Genomic DNA, 5283 nt, shown 5'->3' with positions numbered 1-5283 from the left:
ATCGTTCCCGTCCGTCCGTCTCCCCGGATTAGACCGCGCGCCCGTCAGACGGCAGGGACCGTCTCTATCTGTTGCCGACTTGTTCATTCCAAGCGCTTAGTACAGTGCTCTGCACGTAGTAAGCGCTCAATAAACACTATTGAATGAATCACTTCACTTCTCTGGGCCTCAGTTGACTCATCTGTCAAACGGGGATCGAGACCGGGAGCTCCATTTGGGAAAAAAACTCCTCAGTCTTGGCTTCCAAGCCGTCCGTCCCCTGACCCCTCTCCTGCGTCACCTCCCTTCTGTCCTTCTCCATCGCGGCTCGCACGCTCCGCTCCTCCGCCCCCGCTCACCTCCTCCCCGGGCCTCCTTCTCGCCCGTCCCGCCGTCGAGCCCCGGCCCGCGTCCTACCTCCGCCCCGGAAGGCCCTCCCTCCTCACCTCCGCCAAACTCCCTCTCTTCCCCTCTTCAAAGCCCCACTGAGAGCTCAGCTCCTCCGGGAGGCCTTCCCGGACTGAACCCCCCTTTCCTCAGCTTCTCCTCCCCTCCACATCATCCCGACTTACTCCCTTTTCTCTACACCCTTTCCCTGCCCCACAGTACTTGTGTATATATATATATATATGTACAAATCTATAATTTTATTTATTTACATTGATGCCCGTTTACTTGTTTTGATGTGTATATATCTAGAATTCTATTTCTTTATATTGCTGCCTGTTCACTTGTTTTGACATCTGTCTCCTTCCTTCTAGACTGTAAGCCCGGTGTGGGCAGGGATTGTCTCTCTTTGTTGCCGAATTGTACTTTCCAAGCGCTTAGTACAGTGTTCTGCACATAGTAAGCGCTCAATAGATACGACTGATTGAATCTACGAGTGACGAGGACTGTGTCTATCCCAATTTGCCTTTACGCAACTCCAGCGGTTAGCACAGGGACTGAAATAATAATAATAATAATAATAATGTTGGTATTTGTTAAGCGCTTACTATATGCAGAGCACTGTTCTAAGCGCTGGGGTAGATAGAGGGTAATCAGGTTGTCCCACGTGAGGCTCACAGTTAATCCCCATTTGACAGATGAGGTAACTGAGGCACAGAGAAGTTGAGTGACTTGCCCACAGTCACACAGTCACACAGCTGACAAGTGGCACAGCCGGGATTCGAACCCGTGACCTCTGACTCCCAAGTCCGGGCTTTTTCCACTGAGCAAGCACTTAACAAATACCATAATAATGATAGAGTTTGAATATCCTGTGACCTGACCCATTTCCTCAGTAACGTCTCCAATCCCCAACTTCCCCTAGTATTGCTTTTATTTTTCATTCATTCGTTCAAATGTATTTATTGAGCGCTTAACGCGCGCAGAGCACTGTACTGAGCACTTGGGAGAGTTCAATTAGAACAGTCATCAGATGCATTCCCTTTCCACAACCAGATTCTGCGCCTGATTTAATAATCCAAATAATCTGGTTTGGAGGGTCTGGGTATGCGGAAATGGCGCGTCCCTTACTCGAATGCAAATCAACCTCAGTCTCGGCTTGTTGTTCTTTAGGCCGTGAAAGCCTAGGTATCATCTTTCACCTGATTTTTAATTTCTCACGTGTAATTTTGACAATTAACCTTTCTCCGAAGAAAGCACCGCGGCGGAAACGGCGCGAAGAGAGACTCGAATGTCACTCGCACCCCGGTCGGAGCGATAACGGTCTCAATGCCTCGATTCCCTCCCAGCTTCGCAAGCCTGGCCGATGGGGTTATTTACGAGCGTAACGATTTATATTATCCGCAGGCATGAACCGGTTTCGGCGTTTCAGCGCTGCGGGGGAACGGCTGGCTTTGTCTGAGTTCCTCCGGTTGGTATTGGAAGCATCACGGGTCAGGTTGGCGTAGCCATAGCAACGGTGCTCACTGAGACTTTTCCGATTACGGAGCACTGCGTCGCGAACTTGGAAGAGCAAAGCAGCAGCCCCAGAGCCCCCACCGCCCCCCGGGGTCAATCTATTGAGTTGAAAGTGTGACTTTTAGATCGATCGCGGCACTCAGATATCGAAATGTACGTGTACCTCTCTATGATCGGTATATGTAGAGATGGATTTGGGGGTATCTGTAGATGGCTTTATTCTATAGAGGGGAGAGAGAGGGATGGAGAGGCACATTTAGAAATACAGAAACAAAGGAGGGAGAGCCATAGAGAGAGAAGGCAGAGAAAGAGATAGGGAGGCAAAGAAAAAGAAAGACGGAGAGAAATAGAGAAAAGAATAAAATAAGAGGCAGAGAGAGAAACAGAGAAAGGCAGAGAGAGAAAGCAGAGGAAGAGACAGGGAGACAGATCGAGAAAGGCACGAAGAACCGGAGAAAGGGATGATGATGATCACGATAAGCCCGGCTCGATCGCTTGTCTGCTGCGTGGCCTTGGGCAAGTCACTTAACTTCCCTGTGCCTCGGTTCCCTCATCTGCAAAATGGGGATTAAGACTGGGAGCCCCGTGGGGGACGTGGAGTCTGTCGAACCCGATTTGCTCGTATGCACCCCAGTGCTTAGTACAGTGCCTGGGACAGAGGAAGCACTTAACAAATGTCACAATTATTACTCTTATTATTACTATCATTACTATAATAGTAGTTTTTGTTAAGCATATACTACGTTAAGCGCTAGGGAGGATACAAGATGATCAGGTCGGATGCCACATGGAGCTCACGTTCTGATTCTATCTATCGCCGTCGTTCTCGTCCGTCCGTCTCCCCCGATCTGACCGTGCGCCCGTCAAAGGGCAGGGACCGTCTCTAACTGTTGCCCATTCGTCCATTCCAAGCGCTTAGTCCAGTGCTCTGCACATAGTAAGTGCTCAATAAATACTACTGAATGAATGAAAAGGGGCACGGGTATTGAATACCCCTTTGGCAGATGTGGGAAATTAGGGCCAGAAAAGCGAAGTGTGTAAAGTCACACAGCAAGTATGTGGGGGAACTGGGATTAGAACCCAGATCCTCCCACTCCCAGGCCTGGGATCTTTCAACTAGGCCTCGCTGCTTCCCCGAAGACTCCCCTTGGTCTTAACAAAGGAAGCGATGGAATACACTCATTTTCTTTTACGGTATTTCAATTCATTCAATAGTATTAATTGAGCGCTTACTGTGTGCAGGGCACTGGACTAAGCGCTGTTACCTGCCTATTATGCGTCAGGCTCTGTTCTAAGCACTGGGGCAGTTACAAGGTAGTCAGGTTGGACGCAGTCCCTGCGTGGGGCTCGCATTCTTAATCCCCATTTTATAGTTGAGATAACTGAGGCCCAGAGAGGTTCGGCGACCTTCCCAAGGTCACACAGCAGGTCGGGGTCGGAGGCCGGATTAGAACCCAGGTCGTTCCGGGCCATGCTGCTACTCACTGGGACGCTCGGATAATTAAGTTTAAATCCTAACTCTACCTGCCCTTCAGATTAGGATTACCGATCATGACAATCTCAAGAATATCTTTCTATTCCCAACTGCTTGTCCGAGCTGATTTTTATTTCTTTCTTTATTTTTCTAGAGGGGAAGAGGTCTAGCCAACTCTGCCCCCGGAGAAAATGCAATCCTGGGTGCTATCACTTGCAATAAATTGCTCCCGCCACCGCAATTCTCCTGAGAAAGGATTTGGGTCACGCTGGCTTTTCTTTTCATAGAAAAAAAAAAATGAATCCGGTACTCATGAAAGGGGTCAGATCGCTGAAATCCAAAGGCCTTTAATTACCAGAGAAGCTGGCAAAAGCGAGATAGCGGCCAGGTGGTGTTAAACCGGGGCTTCCTTCGGTTAAAAGAAGACGCGGTTCTCCATTTCGGGAGACGGGCCGTGTAACGATCACCTGGAAATGAGCTGTTCTCCCATCTTTGGAGAAGTCGTGTTGAGAGGGTGACAAGAGCGACTAATTCTTCACTCCCTCGTTAAACCCCGTCTTGCGGAAGGACCGTCCGTTGGCCTGGTTTACAGATCGGCCCACCCCGATCTTTCGAAAGCCAAGGAGCGAGCCAGAGAGGTCGTTGCGGGCTGGGAATGCGCCTGTTTACTGTTCTCTTGTCCTCTCCCGAGCGCTTAGTACAGTGCTCTGCACACAGCAAGCGCTCAGTCGCTACGATCGATAATACTGGTATTTGGTAAGCGCTTACTAGGTGCAGAGCACCGTCCTAAGCGCTGGAAGAGACACAGGGGAATCAGGTCGTCCCACGTGGGGCTCACAGTCTTCATCCCCATTTGACAGATGAGGGAACTGAGGCCCAGAGAAGTGAAGTGACTCGCCCCCAGTCACACAGCTGACAAGTGGCAGAGCTGGGATTCGAACTCATGACCTCTGACCCCAAAGCCCATGATCCAAAGTCCAAAGATTGAGTGACTGGAGAGATCGGAAAATGGATCCACAGTCTGAGAGGGAGCTGCGTTGGATGAAGAGACACAAAATTGTTCTTTCACCAGTGGTTAGGGTGGCCCAGTGGATAGAGCATGGGGCTGGGAGTCAGAGGGACCTGGGTTCTGATCCCGGCTCCATCATTCGTCTGTTGCGTGACCTTGGCCAAGTCACTTCATTGCTCTGCGCCTCAGGCACCTCATCTGCAAAATGGGGATTTAAGAGAGTGAGCACCATGTGGGATGGGGACTATGTCCAACCTGATTAACTCGTATCCACCTCAGCGTTTAATGATAACGTTGGTATTTGTTAAGCGCTTACTATGTGCAGAGCGCCGTTCTAAGCGCCGGGGGAGATAGAGGCTAATCAGGTCGTCCCACGTGAGGCTCCCGGTCTTCATCCCCATTTTCCAGTTGAGGTCACTGAGGCCCAGAGAAGTGAAGTGACTCGCCCGCGGTCACCCAGCTGACGAGTGGCGGAGCCGGGATTAGAACCCATGACCTCTGATTCCCAAGCCCGGGCTCTTTCCACTGAGCCACGCTGCTTCCGTAATCATGATCCGGTACCATAATCAATACCTGTGGTATTTATTGAGCGCTTACGAGTACTAAGTGCTGGGGCGGATGCCAGCAGCGTGGCTTAGTGGAAGGAGCCAAGGCTTGGGAGTCAGAGGACACGGGTTCTAATCCCAGCTCCTCCACTTGTCTGCTGTGTGACCTTGGCCAAGTCACTTCACTTCTCTGGGCCTCAGTTACTCCATCTGCAAAATGGGGATTAAAAGTGTGAGCCCCTCGTGGGACAAGCTGATTACCTTGCATCTACCCCAGCGCTTAGAACAGTGCTGGGCACATAGTAAGTGCTTAACAAATATCAAAATATTAATTATGCGCTTAACAAATATCAAAATAATAATTATTATTA

The 5283-nt window shown here is 50.0% G+C and overlaps 1 long non-coding RNA gene across 1 annotated transcript; it reads left to right on the top strand.

Annotated features, from left to right (window-relative positions):
- The first annotated feature begins 1911 nt into the window (after nucleotides 1-1911).
- On the top strand, nucleotides 1912-3615 carry LOC114813192. Its single transcript, XR_003760835.2, has 2 exons — nucleotides 1912-2037; nucleotides 3513-3615. It is a non-coding gene; the product is annotated as an uncharacterized LOC114813192 (long non-coding RNA).
- The last annotated feature ends 1668 nt before the right edge of the window (nucleotides 3616-5283 follow it).

The sequence above is a fragment of the Ornithorhynchus anatinus genome, chromosome 7, assembly GCF_004115215.2.
Source record: "Ornithorhynchus anatinus isolate Pmale09 chromosome 7, mOrnAna1.pri.v4, whole genome shotgun sequence".
NCBI lineage: Eukaryota > Metazoa > Chordata > Mammalia > Monotremata > Ornithorhynchidae > Ornithorhynchus > Ornithorhynchus anatinus.
The sequence above is the reverse complement of the archived record's forward strand: the minus strand, read 5'-3'. Positions and strand labels throughout refer to the sequence as shown.